Here is a 20,343-nt window from a genome sequence, read left to right on the forward strand (position 1 = left end):
TTTCAACCTATGTCATCATTCTTTTTACAAGCAGGCGTAGCTTCTCCCTATCTGGTCTATGCAGAGGAACAGAAGTAGGCCATTCAGCCCTTTGAGCCTGCTCTGCCAGTCAATATGATCATAGCTGACCATTCCACTCGTACTCTCCACCTGCCTTTCACTTGAAACCCTTTGATCCCTTTATGGCTGGGAACTATATCCATCGTTTTCTCGAAAACATTCAATGTTTTGGCCTCAGCCACTTTCTGTGGCAGAGAATTCCACTGTCCAGGTGAAGATATTTCTTCTCATACCAGTCCTAAGTGGCTCATCCTGTATCCTTAGACCACGACCACTGGTTCTGGACACCTCGATCATGATCTTGAATGTCCAGCAGTTTAACTTAATTACATAAAAGGGAAGGACACACTTGCTGAGGTGCCTAGCTGCCCTGAACTACCCGCTAAGGGAAAACCTTTTCTCTTCTGAGCTAAAACTTCTTCTGCTGAACTCTTAACAAAACAAAACTAATGCCTTTGTTCTATTTACTCTGTCTGCCAAAAACTCAAAAGTATAAACATCTTCTCCATCACTATTGCTAGGTACTTGACTGTAGTCATATATTTTCTCAGCAAAGATGCGTTTAGGTCACTGTGCCAGAGTGACTGTGGAAAAGGATATGGAAGATACAGACTGTAGGGAAATAGATGGTGACATCTTGCAAAATGTCCAGATTACAGAGGAGGAAGTGCTGGATGTCTTGAAACGGGTAAAGGTGGATAAATCCCCAGGTCCTGATCAGGTGTACTCGAGAACTCTGTGGGAAGCTAGAGAAGTGATTGCTGGGCCTCTTACTGAGATATTTGTATCATCGATAGTCACAGATGAGGTGCCAGAAGACTGGAAGTTGGCAAACGTGGTGCCACTGTTTAACAAGGTCGGTAAAGACAAACCAGGGAACTATAGACCGGTGAGCCTGACCTCGGTGGTGGGCAAGTTGTTGGAGGGAATCCTGAGGGACAGGATGTACATGTATTTGGAAAGGCAAGACTGATTTGGGAGGGTCAACATGGCTTTGTGCGTGGGAAATCATGTCTCACAAACTTGATTGAGTTTTTTGAAGAAGTAACAAAGAAGATTGATGAGGGCAGAGCAGTAGATGTGATCTATATGAACTTCAGTAAGGTGTTCGACAAGGTTCCCCATGGGAGACTGATTAGCAAGGTTAGATCTCATGGAATACAGGGAGAACTAGCCATTTGGATACAGAACTGGCTCAAAGGTAGAAGACAGAGGGTGGTGGTAGTGGGTTGTTTTTCAGACTGGAGGCCTGTGACCAGTGGAGTGCCACAAGGATCGGTGCTGGGCCCTCTACTTTTTATCACTTACATAAATGATTTGGATGTGAGCATAAGAGGTACAGTTAGTAAGTGTGCAGATGACACCAAAATTGGAGGTGTAGTGGACAGTGAAGAGGGTTACCTCAGATTACAACAGGATCTGGACCAGATGGACCAATGGGCTGAGAAGTGGCAGATGGAGTTTAATTCAGATAAATGCGAGGTGCTGCATTTTGGGAAAGCAAATCTTAGCAGGACTTATACACTTAATGGTAAGGTCCTAGGGAGTGTTGCTGATCAAAGAGACCTTGGAATGCAGGTTCATAGCTCTTTGAAAGTGGAGTCACAGGTAGTTTGGATAGTGAAGAAGGCGTTTGGTATGCTTTCCTTTATTGGTCAGAGTATTGAGTACAGGAGTTGGGAGGTCATGTTTCGGCTGTACAGGATACTGGTTAGGCCACTGTTGGAATATTGCGTGCAATTCTGGTCTCCTTCCTATTGGAAAGATGTGAAGCTTGAAAGGGTTCAGAAAAGATTTACAAGGATATTGCCAGGGTTGGAGGATTTGAGCTATAGGGAGAGGCTGAACAGGTTGGGGCTGTTTTCCCTGGAGCGTCGGAGGCTGAGGGGTGACCTTATAGAGGTTTAAAAAATTATGAGAGGCTTGGATAGGGTAAATAGGCAAAGTCTTTTCCCTGGGGTCGGGGAATCCAGAACTAGAGGGCATAGGTTTAGGGTGAAAGGGGAATGATATAAAAGAGACCTACAGGGCAACCTTTTCACGCAGAGGGTGGTACGTGAATGGAATGAGCTGCCAGAAGAAGTGGTGGAGGCTGGTACAATTGCAACATTTAAGTGGCAGTTGGATGGGTATATGAACAGGAAGGGTTTGGAGGGATATGGGCCGGGTGCTGGCAGGTGGGACTAGATTGGGTTGGGATATCTGGTCAGTATGGACGGGTTGGACCGAAGGGTCTGTTTCCATGTTGTACATCTCTATGACTCCATGACTTTCTGAATTTTTTTTGAAGAGGAACCTTGAAAGAACAGAACAAAATCACTTTGTCTCGATTTTAAAATTTAAATTCCAAAAATGACAATGCATCTCATCACATTGCCATCATATGTAGGTACTTTTCTGTGTTTAGACTGAAGATATTAATTTCAAACTTAATTTGTTCACTTTTAGATCTTTATGATATTCTATCATATTATTATCACACCTTCCCTGGATGCTTCAATATTAGAGGTTTATAAAAACATGACGGTCATCGATAGTGTAAGTAGACAAAGTCTTGTCCCTGGGGTGAGGGAGTCCAGAACTAGGGGGCATAGGTTTAGGGTGAGGGGGGAAAGATATAAAAGGGATTTGAGGGGGCAGCTTTTTCACGCAGAGAGTGGTACGTGTGTGGAATGAGCTGCCAGAGGAAGTGGTGGAGGCTGGTAACATTTAAAAGATGTCTGGATGGGTATATGAATAGGATGGGTTTGGAGGGATATGGGCCGGGTGCTGGCAGGGGGGCTAGATTAGCTTGGGATATCTGGTTGGCATGGACGGGTTGGACCGAAGGATCTGTTTCCATGCTGTACATCTCTACGACTGTAAGTCTACCAATGACACCTCCAGCATTGCAAAATATTTGACCCAAAATAGTCTAATCCTTCGTGGGTACCTCAATATGATCCTGCATACTTTCCATAACTCCATCCTCTTTATACAAGTTTAGCTTTTCCACTTAATGTGAGACTTAAAGTCCCCATTGATTGTGTCACCAATATTACATGCACATCTAAGTTCCAGATTTCCACGTGACAGTTTCTGTCAGGGGATTAGTGAACAACTCCCATCAATATTTTCTGTTCCTTGCTGTAAAGTGCCTCCACCAAAGATTGGTGACTGTCTGAGTGAATTGGTGATCAGGATTCCTACATTACACTTCCAGATTTCAGCAATGACTTTAAAACACTTCTGGACAGTCTGAGGGCCCCACCCTCCCCCTTAGCAATGGGCCATATCCTTAGAATGAACAAAATAAAGAGTGCTGCGGAGGTTTGAGTTCTCTTTGATCCCTTGGGGAAGTAATTCGAGTGGCATATAGTTCTCCTCCAGCTATTACCACGACTTGTTTTGGCACCATTCCTTGGTTCCTTCATTGCTGCCAATTTGTGATTGTTCTACCTGTCCCAAACAGGGGTTAATTTTGCTGCCATAATCCGTTCCTTAGAAACGCTTTTCCAGAAAGAGGTTTTTAAAATGACATCATAGTGAGTGTGCTTTTTGGCTACAGTGCTGATGCCTGTCAGAGCTGGAGAATGAGATAATTCTCCAGTGCAGGCATTAAGCACCACAATCAGACGCAGGGTAAATCTCACTCTCTTTCTGTAACCATCCCACCCCCAACACACCAATGTGACGCTTGCCTATTTCGCACAGTTTCCACACCCTGGCAGCTTTGGGGCAGCTTGTCCCTTGGCCCAGTGCCTGTCAGCAACTGGGTTGAGCAACTGCCCAAACTCATTTCATGCAGAACCTTCGCGGTTGACAAAGGGAACTTTCATCCTGTCAGAACTTCACGTCGAAACCTTTGGCTTTCATCTCAGTCAACGGCCTGTGACTTCAGATTCGAGATGCACTTGACAAGAGCACACTCCCCGGAGGATCAACTCCTGATCCAGAGCAAGTGCAGTTCTCCCTCTCCTCTCTCTTGCTCTCATACCTGCTGTTTGATGGATCTATCCCTGCATTGTTAATTGCTCAGAGAATCCAATTACAAACAAAAGAGAGTGTTTTTTGTCTGGTCATCTGCAAAGCTTCATTCTGCTTTGCAGGAGAATTCGATAAACCTCACTGGAGCACTTCATAGGCAGTTTAGGAGTCAGACCTGGTTACAGGTGGTGGTGTAGTACCAAGAGTATTTATAAAGGCCAGACTGGGTTAACACTGTACCCGTTGCTCCCGATGCGGTCTTCTCTACATTGGGAGACTGGACGCCTCCTAGCAGAGCACTTTAGGGAACATCTCCGGGACACCCGCACCAATCAACCACACTGCCCCGTGGCCCAACATTTCAACTCCCCCTCCCACTCTGCCGAGGACATGGAGGTCCTGGGTCCCCTTCACCGCCGCTCCCTCACCACCAGACGCCTGGAGGAAGAACGCCTCATCTTCCACCTCGGAACACTTCAACCCCAGGGCATCAATGTGGACTTCAACAGTTTCCTCATTTCCCCTTACCCCACCTCACCCCAATTCCAAACTTCCAGCTCAGCACTGTCCCCATGACTTGTCCTACCTGCCTATCTTCTTTTCCACCTATCCACTCCACCCTCCTCCCTGACCTATCACCTTCATCCCCTCCCCCACTCACCTATTGTACTCTATGCTACTTTCTCTCCACCCCCCCCCCCCCCCCCCCCCCCCCACCCTCCTCTAGCTTATCTCTCCACGCTTCAGGCTCTCTGCCTTTATTTCTGTTAAAGGGATTTTGCCCGAAACATCGATTTTACCGCTCCTCAGATGCTGCCTGAACTGCTGTGCTCTTCCAGCACCACTAATCCAGAAACTGGGTAAACAATGTGAATGAACCAGTTGGATTATAATGACAATCCAACAACTTAATGATCTCTTTATTGATCCCAGATCTTGTTGCTGGTTTAAATTTTTTTTTTAAAGTTGAATTCATAAATTTTCCATCTTCCCACCGACTTTTTGTGTCATCTGCAAACTTGGCTATAATACCTTAACCTGCTTCACTCAAGATGAAGAGGTGCCGGGGTTGGACTAGGATGGACAAAGTGAAAAATCACACAGCACCAGGTTATAGTCTAACAGGTAGTCTTATGATCCTGCTCCACAGCTACCTGATGAAGGAGCAGCACTCCGAAAGCTAGTGCTTCCAAATAAACCTGCTGGACTATAACCTGGCATTGTATGAGTTTTAACTCTTTCCTCACAAAGTCATTAATATGTATTGTAAGTAATTGTGGCCCCACCACTGATCCCTATGGCACACCACTAGTTAGAGTTTGCATTCCTGAAAATGCACCCCTTTAACCCAAGTGTCCGTCCTCTCTAAGTTAGCCAATCCTCCATCAATGCTAATATACCTCCTGCAACACTATGGGCACTTATTAAGTAGTCAAATGCATGGGAGTTTATCAAACAAGTTCTGTAAATCCAAACATATGATATCCACTGTCTCCCCTTTATCAATCCTGCCTGTTACTTCCTCAAAGAATTCTACTAAATTTGTCAGGCATGATTTCCCCCTTCCAGAAGCAATGTTGACTCTGCTTGATCATATTATACATTTCTAAATGTTCTGCTATTACATCCTTTGTAATAGACTCCAACATTTTCCCAATAACAGACCTTAAGGTCACTGACCTATAGCTACACTTTTGGGCTTCCTTATTAAATGAAGGGGTTCCAATGTTCTCTATGAGAGAAGAAGGTTAAAGTGGGGGGGGGGGTTTCAAATTCTGAATAGACATCTCATCTGAGGCTGACACCAATTGTTACAGTTAACCTGAGTGTAACTTTTAAAAAGAGTTTTGCGATTTACATATGAAAGAAGTGAAACTAACACGGTCATTCTAACAGATGAGAGACTTAACAAACAATCAAGGTATTTTTCACTGTATAATTTCAGTTACATCACACTGTAAACTTTTGCTATAAATTCTGAGACTTACAACTGTGTACTCCACAACCACCTGATGAAGGAGCAGTGCTCCAAAAGCTAGTGCTTTCAATTAGACCTGTTGGACTATAACCTGGTGTTCGGTGATTTTTAAACTTGGATAGACCCCAGAACTATTCCAGCTCTTTAAGAGCATCAGGAATGGGAAGGTACAGGTTTAAAATATTTTGCAAAAGAAGGAAAACTGGGCTTGGGGAGATAAATAAAAATAAAACAAAGATGCTGGAGATCTGAAGGAAAGGCAGAAAATGCTTGAGAAATTCAGAAATGCAAGCATAAGAGGTACAGTTAGTAAGTTTAAAGATGACACCAAAATTGGAGGTGTAGTGGACAGCGAAGAGGATTAGGAGAAAGTGAGGACTGCAGATGCTGGAGTACCAGAGTTGAAAAATGTGGTGCTGGAAAAACACAGCAGGCCAGGCAGCACCTGAGGAGCAGGAGAATCGACGTTTCGGGCATAAACCCAAATTCCTGAAAAAGGGCTTATGCCCGAAACGTCGATTCTCCTGCTCCTTGGATGCTGCCTGGCCTGCTGTGTTTTTCCAGCACCATATTTTTCAACAAGTGAAGAGGATTACATCAGATTACAACAGGATCTGGACCAGATGGGCCAATGGGCTGAGAAGTGGCAGATGGAGTTTAATTCAGATAAATGCAAGGTGCTGCATTTTGGGAAAGCAAATCTTAGCAGGACTTTTACACTTAATGGTAAGGTCCTAGGGAGTGTTGCTGAACAAAGAGACCTTGGAATGCAGGTTCATAGCTCCTTGAAAGTGGAGTCACAGGTAGTTAGGATAGTGAAGAAGGCGTTGGTATGCTTTCCTTTATTGGTCAGAGTATTGAGTACAGGAGTTAGGAGGTCATGTTGCGGCTGTACAGGATACTGGTTAGGCCACTGTTGGAATATTGCATGCAATTCTGGTCTCCTTCCTATCGGAAAGATGTGAAGCTTGAAAGGGTTCAGAAAAGATTTACAAGGATGTTGCCAGGATTGGAGGATTTGAGCTATAGGGATAGGCTGAACAGGTTGGGGCTGTTTTCCCTGGAGCGTCGGAGGCTGAGGGGTGACCTTATAGGGCTTTACAAAATTATGAGGGGCATGGATAGGGTAAATAGACAAAGTCTTTTCCCTGGGATTGGGGAGTCCAGAACTAGAGGGCATAGGTTTAGGGTGAGAGGGGAAAGATATAAAAAAGGCAACTTTTTCACACAGAGGGTGGTACGTGTATGGAATGAGCTGCCAGAGGATATGGTGGAGGCTGGTACAATTGCAACATTTAAAAGGCATTTGGATGGGTATATGAATAGGAAGGGTTTGGAGGGATATGGGCCGGGTGCTGGCAGGTGGGACTAGATTGGGTTGGGATATCTGGTCAGCATGGATGGGTTGGACTGAAGGGTCTATTTCCATGCTGTACATCTCTATGACTCTAAGGTCTGACAGCATCTGTTGAGAGAGAGAAAAAACCAAGTTAACATTCCGCATCCAGTGACCCTTCGTTAGGACGCTAAAAATTCAGGCCATCGTGCCCGTCCCTATTGAACTGAAATATCAAACAAACCCCACCTCATCCCCCTGTCAGCCGATCACTCCCCCGTATTCCGTCCAATGGCATTTTTAACAAATGTTGCAAAGTAACTTTTTTTTTGCCTGTGGGATCTTCCTGTGCGCATACGGACTACACACAAAAAAAGTTGCACCAAAAGTCTTTTCGCATTCCACCTTCTCATTAATCCTTCCCCTCCCGGGCAGGCGAAATGCACATCTCACAAAGTTGTGCCCAGGCAATTACAGAGCGATTCCAAACCGGTTTCTGAGGAACTTTTTAAAAACTATTTTTGTAAAATAAATCAGTCCTGATTATTCATCAATCCCCTGCTTGGTGTTACATAACTCAGTCAGGCTGCTGTCGGGGGGGGGGGGGGGGGTGTGTGGAATCAGGCCTTATTAAAATGTGTGGCGTACATAATTTGTTTACACGATTCCTCTGTCTCTCTCTCTCACACACACACACTCAGATTGAATTTCAATCTGTAGACCGAAATTAGCTGTAGTCTGCGTCACAGGAAGATGGCGACTAGCATAGCTGCTGGAGACGTGTTGTGTGTGTTTATCTGAGTTGGAAACCTCACCGCCAATGAGCCAAGTGCAGAAAGAGAGAGAGACAGACTGCTCTAGGAGAGAAACTGCAGCGGTCTATACTGGGTGTGGATTCAGATGCTGCAGGTGAGTGTTTTACTGTGACAGACAGTGGGGAGAGGTAGGATGGGATCCTATCGTCTGGGAAGGAGTGAGTGGGTGGGTGAAGAATTAACCTCCCCCCCCCCCCCCCACAAAAAAAGGGGAAAACAGCCCGGAGAAATGGCTAGATCGCGAATTTTGTTTTGGTGTTAACTTCCTCCGCTGGGCCAGAGAAAACTGCAGCAACATTCCCTGTTCTGTGGAAGCCACTGGGTCAGTTTCTCAACACACACCCTCATACGTGATCTTCTTCCCCCTCCTGCCAAACAGAGGCTGCCGGGGGTGGGGGGAAGAGAGAGAAAAAAAATCAGTATGCAATAAGATTTGGGAGGGAGAGGTTCATTGCAGCAGACGTGAGGGGCTGGGGATACACACACACACACAGATTGCTATATCCGCGGAACGATAACGTTGAAACGTCTCGTCTGATTTCCTCGGGGCACCGTCAGGTCTTTGGCGTGGACGGATTCGGGGGTGGTGGAATGAGAACGGTGCGGGGAGCGGTCCTTCGGCCCGTCTGAGTGTGCACCGCCAGTGAGTACGCTGCATCCACCCACATCATTCCCTTTTCCATATGTATGTGTGTGTCGTACAGGGGCCAGTCTGTTCCTAATTAATTCTCTCTCGCTGCATGTTTTATGAGTAAGTGAGGGGCGGGGGAATTCCGAGCTTTTGCAGATATTCCTCCCCTCCCCTCCCGGTTGAGTTTCCTACAGCCATCCCCTCAGAATGTGGGAAAGGGACTTGCAGTGCACACACCCACCTCCCTCTCTCGCTTGCGGTATGCAGCTCAAAGGCGTTGGAGGGGAAGGCGTTAGGCTGGGCTGCCCCGCCCCGATGCTTTGATTTGCATTTTCAGACTTGAGGAGCTGTCCCAGCCCTAACCCCTTCCAACACTGTAACCCCCGCTGGGCACCGCAGCTCCCCGAGGGTGTGACACAGGCTTCGTGAGAGGGGATGCAGCAGAATCAAATGGTCTGATGCTGGGTCTGCAAGGGTTAAGTTCAGTGGTCAGCCTTTGCCAAGTATGTGTGTGTGTATGCGCGTTCCCTTCGATACAGGAAGCTGACCAGCATCCTACTCAGAGCAGTGAGAGAGTCAGGAGACCAGAACCTAGGGGGCATTTTTTCTCTCTCTTTCCCCCCTCCCATCCACTCAGGAATTTTGGAGACTTTTTAGGTGGCTCAAGGTGGCTCAGCGGTTAGCACTGCTGCCTCACAGCACCAGGGACCCAGGTTCAATTCCAGCCTTGGGCGACTGTCTGTGGGGAGTTTGCACATTCTCCCTGTCTGCGTAGATTTTCTCCAGGTGCTCCGGTTTCCTCCCACAATCCAAAGGTGTGCAGCTCAGGTGAATTGGCCATGTTAAATTGCCCACAGTGTTAGATGCATAAGTCAAGGGGAAATGGGTCTGGGTGGGTTACTCTTCGGAGGGTCGGTGTGGACTGGTTGGGCCGAAGGGCCTGTTTCCACACTGTGGGGAATCTAATCTAATGTACAAGCCAGGAGTTTGCTGGAATGCCCTCCAACTGGCCTGGATGGGTGCAGCTCCAACAACACTCAAGAAGTTCGACACCACCCAGGACAAATCAAACCCCCCCACTTGATTGGCACTACATCCACTCTCTCCACCACTGATGCAGAGTGGAAGCAATGTGTGCCAGCGACAAGATGCACTGCCAAGGCTACATTGCCAGGCAGCATCAGGAGATGCAGAAGTCGATGTTTCGGGTAAAACCTTTCCCAGCCTTGAAGAAAGGTTCCACCCGAAACTTCGACTTCCCCCACCTCCTGATGCTGCCTGGCTTGCCGTGTTCTTCCAGCCTCCCCCTGTCTACTTTGGATTCCAGCATCTGCAGTTTGTTTTGTCTCTAACCAGGGCTCCTTTGCCGACATTCGAAGTTCTTTGATTTGGAGATGCTGGTGTTGGACTGGGGTGGACAAAGTTAAAAGTCACACGACACCAGGTTATAGTCCAACAGGTTTAATTGGAAGCATACTAGCTTTTGGAGCGCTGCTCCTTCATCAGGTGATTGCTCTTTGACCTTTACCTCCTCCCACAGTCCAAAGATGTGTAGGTCAGGTGAATTGGCCACGCTAAATTGCCCATAATGTTAGGTGCATTAGTCAGAGGTAAATAGGGGGGAGTGGGTTGGTCTTCGGAGGGTCGGTGTGTGGACTGGTTGGACTGAAGGTCCTGTTTCCACACTGTCGGGAATCTAATCTAATCTAGAAGGAGAAGGGCAGTAGATACATGGGAACATCAGCAGTTGCATGTGCCCCTCTAAGCCACTCACCATCCTGACTTGTAAATGTATCGCCATTCCTTCAGTGTCACTGGGTCAAAATCCTGGAATTCTGTCCGTTGTGCTACAGTGGTCTACCTGCAGTGGTTCAACAAAGCATCTCACCATCACCTTGTTGGCAACTTGGATGGACAATAAATATTGGATTATAGTGGTGCTGGAAAAGCATAGCAGTTCAGGCAGCATCCGAGGAGCAGTGAGCAACACCCACATCCCAAGTGTGAATCTATAAAAAGGCTCTGAGAGTTTTAACCCGAAGATTGGTAGCATACGGTGTGGGAAGGTTACCTCCCATCCTTAGAAGAAACTGAGGAAGGAGAATTTTAACAGGGCCATTACTATTACAGATATATGTTCAGCAGTTTGTGGCTGCCAGTATATAATAGACACAGTGGATGGAAAGGGTACACAGTTCTTAATATGTTATTGGATAAAACTATTGATATCCTTCAGATTCACCATCTTGACTTAAAGTTTAATTCATCAATGCCATTTAATATTTGTAACACCCAACTCCATCCATTTAGAGATACTGTACATTTTGCTAATGAGCCAATCCCCTTTTACGTTTGTTTGCAATCAGTTAGCCATCTTGTAAAGCAAAGCTAAAAAAGAAATCATTAAGCCGTTCGAGCTAAATGATGACAAGGGCATGTCGATTTGATGGGTCACTGACAATGTCATTGAGCTGTTTGATTGTAGATGCCAGGCCTTGTTGTGAAAATATCTGCTGGTTCAAGCTGTATAATGCACCATTCCTGCTTTGCTGTATAAGTGTCAGTAGTTAATTCAGATTGTGCACTCACTCAGAATTTATTAGTGTTAAAAGTGATTGTCATCTGGAGGGGACTGGTTCTATTATTTAAAATGCATGATTATTGAAATATCTTCAGTATTCTGTGCAGTAACTAGGCAGAGTTTTGGGGACAATACAGAGGGATCTTTTACACTCCAACTAACCCCATGCTGTTCCTGTCCTGGGAGTGTTTGATGGAGACAGTGCAGAGACAGCTTTACTCTGTATCTAACCCTGTGCTGTCCTTGCCCTGGGCGTGTTTGATGGGGTCACTGTAGAGGGAGCTTTACTCTGTATCTAACCACATGCTGTCCCTGTCCTGGGAGTGTTTGATGGGGTCAGTGTAGAGGCAGGTTTCGTTTGGATCTAACCCCGTACTGTCCCTGTCCTGGGAGTGTTTGATGGGGTCGCTGTAGAGGAAGCTTTACTCTGTATCTAACCCCGTGCTGTCCCTGCCCTGGGCGTGTTTGATGGGGTCACTGTAGAGGGAGCTTTCCTCTGTATCTAACCCCGTGCTGTCCCTGTCCTGGGAGTGTTTGATGAGGACAGTGCAGAGACCTCCTTCCTTGCCCCTGTCCTTGTTACAGTTTACAGTCAGTTAAACCCCTGGGCTGATTGCTTCCTGTCCTGTTGTTTTTCAGTCCTCTCGTGGGCTGCAGTGGAGCTGGCTCCTGTTGTAATGACGTTGATACAGGCCTAAGCATTTAACTATTTCTGTGTCCCTTAACCAAAGTTGGAGACAGTAAGTATTGCCTCACAATCATTGTGAATGGCAGTCACACTGTTTCTGTGAAGAACTGGGGCTGTTAAGTAGTTTCTGATGACTAGTCCTGAATTCCCCTCATGTCTGTGCTGACGGGCCTACTCTGGGAGCCAGTCAGGCAAAGTCCACATTTTAAAATTCCTTCCACATTTTAAAGTTCTTCATTAGCCTTGACCCTCCCTTGTTCTCTAATCCCCTCCATCCTCATCAATTCTGATTTCTAGTTAAAGTGCATAATTCTGATCATCAGTTGTGACCTGATCTTCAGCTTCCTAGTGCCCACGCTCTGACACCTCCTTATTTTGTCTTTTTGTTTTAACGGGGCGGCACGGTGGCTCAGTGGTTAGCCCTGCTGCCTCTCAGCGCCAGGGACCCGGGTTCGATTCCAGCCTCGGGCGACTGACTGTGTGGAGTTTGCACATTCTTCCCGTGCCTGCATGGGTTCCCTCCGGGTGCTCCGGTTTCCTCCCACAGTCCAAAGGTTGGGGTGGACTAGCCATGCTAAATTACCCGATGTTGTTCAGGGATGCGCTGGCTAGGTGGATTTGTCATAGGAAATGCAGGGGTAGGTGGGGGTGGGGGGGCGGAGGAGTGGGTCTGGGTGAGATACTCTTTGGCAGGTCAGTGTGGACTCATTAGGCCGTACAGCCTACTTCCACACTGTAGGGATTCTATGATGACTCTTAAGCTACTCCTTAAAATCTGGGAGGGAGAGTCTAGAGCTGGGGAAGGGGGGGGTGGTGCATTGTTTTAGAATAGGGGCTGTCCATTTAGGACTGAGATGAGGTGTCTTCCCTCGGAGAGTAATGGACTTTGGAATCTTTCCTCCAGTGAGCCGTGGTGGTGCAGTTATTGTGTAGGCCTGAGGCAGACGTTGATACGTTTCGAGGTGTTAAAGCTTAAGCCTTGATCAGACACTGTTGAGTTGAATGGCGGGTCAGGCTCCAGGGGCCGAATGGCCTTCTCCTGTTTCCCTCGTTAAAGGCGCTGTGTAAATGGAGCGACTGTGGAAATGGGCTGCGGCACAACAACGTCTGAGGTGCCTTGTCTAGTGAAGCAGCAGGAAACCTTAATCTGGGGGAGGAAAACCTGGGAGAGAGTGAGAATGGGGACTGCAGCTGTGGGCGGGGAAAGGTTACAGAGAGTTCAGGTGTGATACAATTGAATGGTGGGGGTTTGGGGTGGGGACGTGATGTCAAATGGCTGCCTCCTCCTCCAGTTCCTCTGTTTTGTGGTTACCTGATGTGTTGTCTGGGGCTGGGGTGTTGGTTGTGGAGAGGTGTGTTTCTAAGACTTGCTCCAAGCTGTAATTAGCCTTGTTGTGTTCCTCTCTTTGCCCTGGCATGCCGCAGCGTGGGAAGTGTCTACACACCTGCCAGAGTAAAGCAACAGGAACTTCTATCCTCACTAGACCGGGGAAGCCCAGAGAGACAGAGAGGGGGTGATGGTAGGTAAGACGGAGGGTGGGCAGTGCCACCTTGGCAGAGATGATGAATGCCCCTGGTATTAACCAGCCTGGGAAAGCTGACCCACCCATACCAGCACCCTGCCACAACCCACCGCCTCTACTCCCAGAGCCAAGTTCCCTCTGTGAGATCGGAAAGGGTTTGGGTGTTTCACTCACTGTCAGCTTGACCCTGTGTCTTTCGGAAGAAATCTCACCCCCAGGCACCTCCGCCCCCCCCCCCCCCACCCCCCTTCCCCCCGCCCACCCCCATCCCCGCACTGGGGACGGTGGAGAATTGGAGCCAGCCCCCAATCCTCTGTCATCGAATGGAGATTCTCATTGAGACCCTCCCACCGATGTGCCCTTTTGCGGGGAAGGGGCTCTGTGTCTTACTAGACCGGTCTCTGAACTCTTTCCCCCTTACCCCTCCCCCCCCAACACACACAGTTCTGGCCTTGAGTCCGAGTGATGTCAGACGCTCTCTGCTGAGGGGGGGGTGGGGCCAACCGTGCCTTCAGTGGGCTGGGCCCTGAGCCCTGGACTACCCTGCCCACTCCTTTCTCCCCCTCCTACACTGCCTGACCCCGGGGGGGTTGGCATCGGCTGTATTCTCCTCCCAGGGGCACTCCGCACACGGGTTTGGCGTTCCCATGCCAACCAGAGTCAGTTGAGTACATCTCTCAAGGGGTACTGCGTTCCGTTGTTTCCCTCGGCCGTGGGCCGCCGTCTGACTCCTCCCTTCCTATCGAGTGGGGAGGGGCCTTTGACACCTTTGCTGGGGTGAACACGGCTTCCCAGTTGGTTCCTCAGTGAGGTTCCTGTCTGCCGAGAGAGCCATTCACCTGACTCCTAACCTTTTCCAGTTTTCCGGAGGAGCCCCGCCCTGTCTGCTGTCTGGGTTGCTGCAGTGTTTTGCTCAGGCCAGTCGGTGAGGTGGTGGCTCTGTCAGTCAGCACTGACCTGACCACCTGGGCCTGTCTCTCGGGGCCACACCGAGGGGCAAGCAAGAGAAACGCTCCCCTCAGGCGCACCCTCGCTGATGTAGACACACCCCCTACCACACACACAGAACACCCACCCACCCAAGATGGTGAAGATACTGCCTGGAGAGCTTTAGTGAATTTTTGGAGTGCAGCCCAGAGAGGGTCATCGCTGTGGGTAATAGAAAATTCTCCCCACTTGCCTGGGTGGGTGCTGACCAACAACATTCCAGAAGCTCGACACCATCCAGGACAAAGTAGCCCACTTGATTCACACCACATCCACTTCTCCCCCCACCGACGCTCAGTAGCAGCAGTCTGTACTACCTGCAAGATGCGCTGCAGGAATTCACCAAAGATCCTCAGAGATATCACCTTCCAAATCCACGACCTCTTCCATCTAGAAGGACAAGAGCAGCAGATGTATAGGGGAACTCTGTCCCCTGCAAGTTCCCCTTCCAACCACTCGCCATCATGACTTGGATGTTGCTGGGTCAACATAGAGTCATAGAGATGTACGGCATGGAAACAGACCCTTCAGTCCAACCCGTTCATGCCAACCAGATATCCCAACCCAATCTAGTACCACCTGCCAGCACCCGGCCCTCCTCGTGGCATTGTGGGTCAACCTACAGCGTGTGTGAATTGCAGTGGTTCATGAAGGGGGCCCTTCTCGAGGGGCAACTAGGGGCAGCCACACCCACTGAATGAATAACAATGATAAAGGGACTTTGTAGATGTACTGTACCTGGATTTCGAGAAGGCATTTAATAGGTTGCCACACCTAAAGTTGTTGCAGAGACTAATAGTTCATGATGTTGGTGTCGGTAGAAGATTGGCTGGCTGGTAGGAGACAGAATAGCTGAAGTGAGGCCGTCGCTGACTGGCAGGGTGTGATGAGTGGAGTTCTCAGGAGCCTGAATGTTTTACAGTTTACAGAGGAGCCTAGATTATCCGACATTCGATTATCTGAATTTCGCATTCTCCGAACTGGATCGCGAGGTCCTGGTGCTTGGCTAAATTGTGTTATCTGGCATTCAGTTATCAAAACCGAATACTCCTTGCCCGCATCATTTGGATAATTGAGGTTTCTCTGCACGTGAATGACTTTGATGCGGGGAGTGGAGGGGTGGTCGCTTAGAGCACATGATACAAAGGTAGGGAGGAAAGTGAAGGAGTCTTGAAGTTTACAAATACAGAGAGGTTGAGTGAATGGACAAAATTATGCAGATGACATGTGAGATTAATAATGGCCAAGTATGTTTTTCCGTCTTGTTGGTTCTCTCAGCACCTGCTGCATATCCAATCTAGCAGCTATGTCCTTTAAACACCCCAACTCCTGTCGAGTCAGTCTTGGTGGTGGGAGTTGAAATCCTCCGTCCAGGGTACATTGTGTCTTTTCCACTTTATTGCTTCCTCCATGTGCTGTTGAACCTGGAGGAGTACTGATTCATCAGCTGAGAGAGGACGGTACGTGGGAATCAGCAAGAGGTTTCATCGCTCCTGTTTGACCTGAAGCCACGAGACCTCTTGGGGTCCGGAGTCAGCGTTGAGAATTCCCAGGCTAACTCCCTCCACTGTGCCACTGCTGGGTCTGTCCTGCCGTTGGGACAAGGACACATTGAGGGATGGTGATGGAGGTGTCTGGAACCTTGTGAGGTATGATTCCGAGAGTATGGCTGTGTCAGGCTGCTGTGTGACCAGTGTGTGAGACAGTTCTCCCAATGTTGGCACCAGCCCCCAGGTGTTAGTGAGGGGGACCCACAGAGTCAACAGGGCTGTTTCTTGCCCAATGGTGTTCTCTGTGCCTCAGTCAATGTCAGGTGGTCTGACCAGTTTGATTCCTTTTTAGAGAGTTTTCATCCGTTGATCGATTTGAGTGGCTTGTAGGGCCGTCTCAGAGAGAGAGAGTTAAGAGTCACCCTCATTGACCGTGAGGTGGAGGAGCCATTCAGCTCGTTGAGTCTCCTCTGCCAATCGGTGATCTCTGGGACTGGAGTCACATGTAGACCAGCGCAGGAAAGGAAGGCAGATTTCCTCCATCCAAGTGATGATTCCATCGTGCTCTCATCACCCCCATTGCTATGGGTCATGCTTATGAAGTCCATACTGGGTCTCGGGTAGGGGTTGACGTTGGTGGTGGGGAGCTGGTTGTGTCACATGTGAGGTGGATCTGGGCTGTTCCCTCATGCGTTGGCCTCCTGCCTCTTTGGCTGACCTGTGGGCCTCCTGGGGGTGTGGGGAGAGTCCTTGCACCCTTTTCAAGAGCCGTCCGTCCATCCATCCACCCCCACAAGAGCAGATTCTAGTGTGACTGGGGTAAACGTGGTGCAACGCTGCCACCTGCTGGCTTTTGTGGCATGTGACACAGGGGACACGTGATGGACAATCTCTGATTGGATAGGTCAAGCGGGGAAAGTCATCTGACAGTCATCCTCTCGGTGTCAGTTAGCTCCATGTCTGCTTGTCGTCATGTCTTTGGATCGGCAAGACGTGAAGGCAAGCAGCTTGTGGGTTTCCTGCTGTTGTAAGTGAATCAATCTATCTATTAGGGCAGCATGGTGGCTCAGTGGTTAGCGCTGCTGCCTCTCAGCGCCAGGGACCCAGGTTCGATTCCAGCATCGGGTGACTGCCTGTGTGAAGTTTGCACATTCTCGTGTCTGCATGGATTTCCTCCGGTTTCCCCTCTCAGTCCAAAAATGTGCCGGTTAGGTGAATTGGCCGTGCCAAATTACCCATAGTGTTACGTGCATTAGTCAGAGGGAAATGGGTAAAGGTTACTCTTCGGAGGGTCAGTTTGGACTTGTTGGGCTGAAGGGCCTGTGTCCAATACAATCTAATCTCATCTATCTAACGTGTTTGCTACTCATTAAAGAAACAGGTTCGTTTATCTTCCTGATGCTCCAGCCTTTCCTGGAATTACACAGAACCTTGTGTCCACATGTCCACAGGCTGATGTGGAAAACTGCAAACTGCTGTCCTCACTTCCCTCCATCAGCAGCGTCTTATCAACCCCTCTGCCTCTAGCTTCTCCTGAAATCTCTCTCAGCAATTCCACTCCCTATCGTGGTGAACTTCAGATTCCAACCCCCCCCCCCCCAGGTCAGGAGATTTCTACCGAATGCCTAATTGGATTTATCAGTGATTTGCACTGTCCTTTCCCTGGCCACCCTCAGCAAAAGTCTGTCCTATCAAACTTTTTCCTATGATCAGCGCGCTGTATTTGCGGCACTTCCCAGAGTGGGAGAAGGGAGTTCATCAGAGAATCCCTACAGTGTGGGAACAGGCCATGTAGCTCAACAAATCCACACCGACCCTCCGAAGAGTATCCCATCCAGACCCATTCCCCCACCCTATTACTCTACATTTACCCCTGATGAATGCACCTAACCTACACATCCCAGAACACTATAGGGTAATTTAACATGGCCAATCCACCCTAGCCTGCACATCTTTGGACTGTGGGAGGCAACCCACGCAGACATGGGGAGTGTGTGCAAACTCCACACGGACAGTCGCCTGAGACTGGAATCGAACTAGAGTCCCTGGTGCTGTGAGGCAGCAGTGCAGACCACTGAGCCACAGTGCCATGCCGCTCTAGAGCCTTGGCTTGGTCCGTCTTCATTGATAATTTTATCTTTTCAATCGTGCTGCCTACCTATGTGTTTATCTCTTGTAAATCTTTCTCGTGCACCTTCTCTTTACTTCTTAGTGTGGAGACCAGAATTTAGATTATAGAACATAGAACAATACAGCACAGAACAGGCCCTTCGGCCCACGATGTTGTCCTAGCTTAAGCACCTATCCATGTACCTATCCAATTGCCGCTTAAAGATCACCAACGATTCTGACTCTGCCACTCCCACAGGCAGCACATTCCATGCCCCCACCACTCTCTGGGTAAAAACCTACCCCTGACATCCCCCCTATACCTTCCACCCTTCACCTTAAACTTATGTCCCCTTGTAACACTCTGTTGTACCCGGGGAGAAAAGTCTCTGACTGTCTACTTTATCTATTCCCCTGATCATCTTATAAACCTCTATCAAGTCACCCCTCATCCTTCGCCGTTCCAATGAGAAAAGGCCTAGCACTCTCAACCTATCCTCGTATGACCTATTCTCCATTCCAGGCAACATCCTGGTAAATCTCCTCTGCACCCTCTCCCAAAGCTTCCACATCTTTCCTAAAATGAGGCGACCAGAACTGCACACAGTACTCCAAATGTACCCAGCTGCAACATCACCTCACGACTCTTGAATTCAACCCCTCTTCTAATGAACGCTAATACACCGTAGGCCTTCTTACAAGCTCTATCCACCTGAGTGGCAACTTTCAAAGAGCTATGAACATAGACCCCAAGATCCCTCTCGGTCGGTTGAATGTAAGTTGTGGATGGGAGGTCATATGCTGGAATGTATTGGGTGTACCTTTCTCTCGCCCTCCCCATCTTGCCCTCTCCCTCTCTTCCTTGTCTACACTCCCACTTTGTTTATTGACCTTGTTTACTCACCACAGCTCTGAGGACATCCCTGTTTGTACCACGTAATGTACCCGCTGTGCCAAGATCCGCAGTGCGTACCCTGCAGGAAAATTGCTGCTAGATGCCAACCTGAGGGAAGACAGAACCTCATTGGACCTCGAGCGAATCCCCTCTTTTAACCCAGTGGATCCCCAACTCAGTGTAAGTGTCCTTCTGTCCCTTGGCATGTCATGTAATCGCGTCACTAGATGTCAACCTGTTGCCCAGCGTACCAGAGAATCTTGTTGCGCAAGAGGCCATTTGGCCCGTCCTTGGGGTCAACACTTTGCATAAGTTGCCCAAATAGTCTCACTCGCTCCCTCCCACCGCCCCAACCTTGGGCGAGGGTAAGTTGGGAAGGTCAGTCCCTCCAACTGCCTGTCTGCTTCCAAACTGGCTTGCCATATGTTAAAGGTGGTGAAGAGCTTTTGCCAAACAAATTGCTTTGCGGCCCTCAGTGTCCCATGGGAAGTAACTAATAATCACGCAGTAATTGTCACGTTGGGGCATCAAGGTCTGTACAAATCTGGTAAGATTATGTCCTGTCTCTGTATGGAAGCCGCCTATTGTGTGGAATGGAGCAGTGTTCTATCATTGGATGAAGACAAACTGGGACAGTGTAGAGGGAGCTTTGCTCTGTATTTAGCCCCATGCTGTCCCTGTTCCTAGGAGTGTTTGATAGGCATAGTGTAGGAGAAAGTGAGGACTGCAGATGCTGGAGATCAGAGCTGAAAATGTGTTGCTGGAAAAGCGCAGCCCTTCTAGAAGATTTTAACCTATTGCAAATCCTCTTGCAAGGATGCCTTCCTTGAAGAAGCTCTTCCTTCCTCTACAAGGATTTCAGTGAGTCCCTCTCTCACTGCACATCCCAGGTCATCTCCTCTGCCCAGAACTCTTCAGCCACGTTCTCAAACAGAAGGGCTCATGCCCGAAACGTCGATTCTCCTGCTCCTTGGATGCTGCCTGACCTACTGCGCTTTTCCAGCAACACATTTTCAGGCATAGTGTAGAGGCAGCTTTACTCTGTATCTAACCCCGTGCTGTCCCTGTCCTGCGAGTGTTTGATGGGGGACAGTGTAGAGAGAGATTTACTCTGTATCTAACCCCGTGCTGTCCCTGCCCTGGGAGTGTTTAACGGGGACAGTGTAGAGGAAGCTTTACTCTGTATCTAACCCTGTGCTGTCCCTGCCCTGGGAGTGTTTGATGGGGACAGTGTAGAGAGAGCTTTACTCTGTATCTAACCCCGTGCTGTCCCTGTCCCTGGGA

The 20,343-nt window shown here is 48.6% G+C and overlaps 1 protein-coding gene across 4 annotated transcripts in view; it reads left to right on the forward strand.

Moving 5' to 3' along the window:
* Window positions 1–8,066: 8,066 nt before the first annotated feature.
* The window catches only part of LOC140455146 (PHD finger protein 1-like), a 78,128-nt gene continuing 65,851 nt past the window's right edge, over window positions 8,067–20,343 (forward strand). Inside the window, exons 1-3 of one of the 4 annotated variants that reach the window (XM_072549826.1) lie at window positions 8,068–8,249; window positions 8,714–8,798; window positions 19,074–19,239. The gene's annotated coding sequence lies outside the window, so the exon portion shown is untranslated. Of the gene's footprint in view, window positions 8,250–8,713; window positions 8,799–17,063; window positions 17,083–19,073; window positions 19,240–20,343 lie in introns of those variants that run through there. The other 3 variants (XM_072549825.1, XM_072549827.1, XM_072549828.1) reach the window with 3 other exon arrangements.

The sequence above is a fragment of the Chiloscyllium punctatum genome, chromosome 30 (assembly GCF_047496795.1).
Source record: "Chiloscyllium punctatum isolate Juve2018m chromosome 30, sChiPun1.3, whole genome shotgun sequence".
Taxonomy (NCBI): Eukaryota; Metazoa; Chordata; class Chondrichthyes; order Orectolobiformes; family Hemiscylliidae; genus Chiloscyllium; species Chiloscyllium punctatum.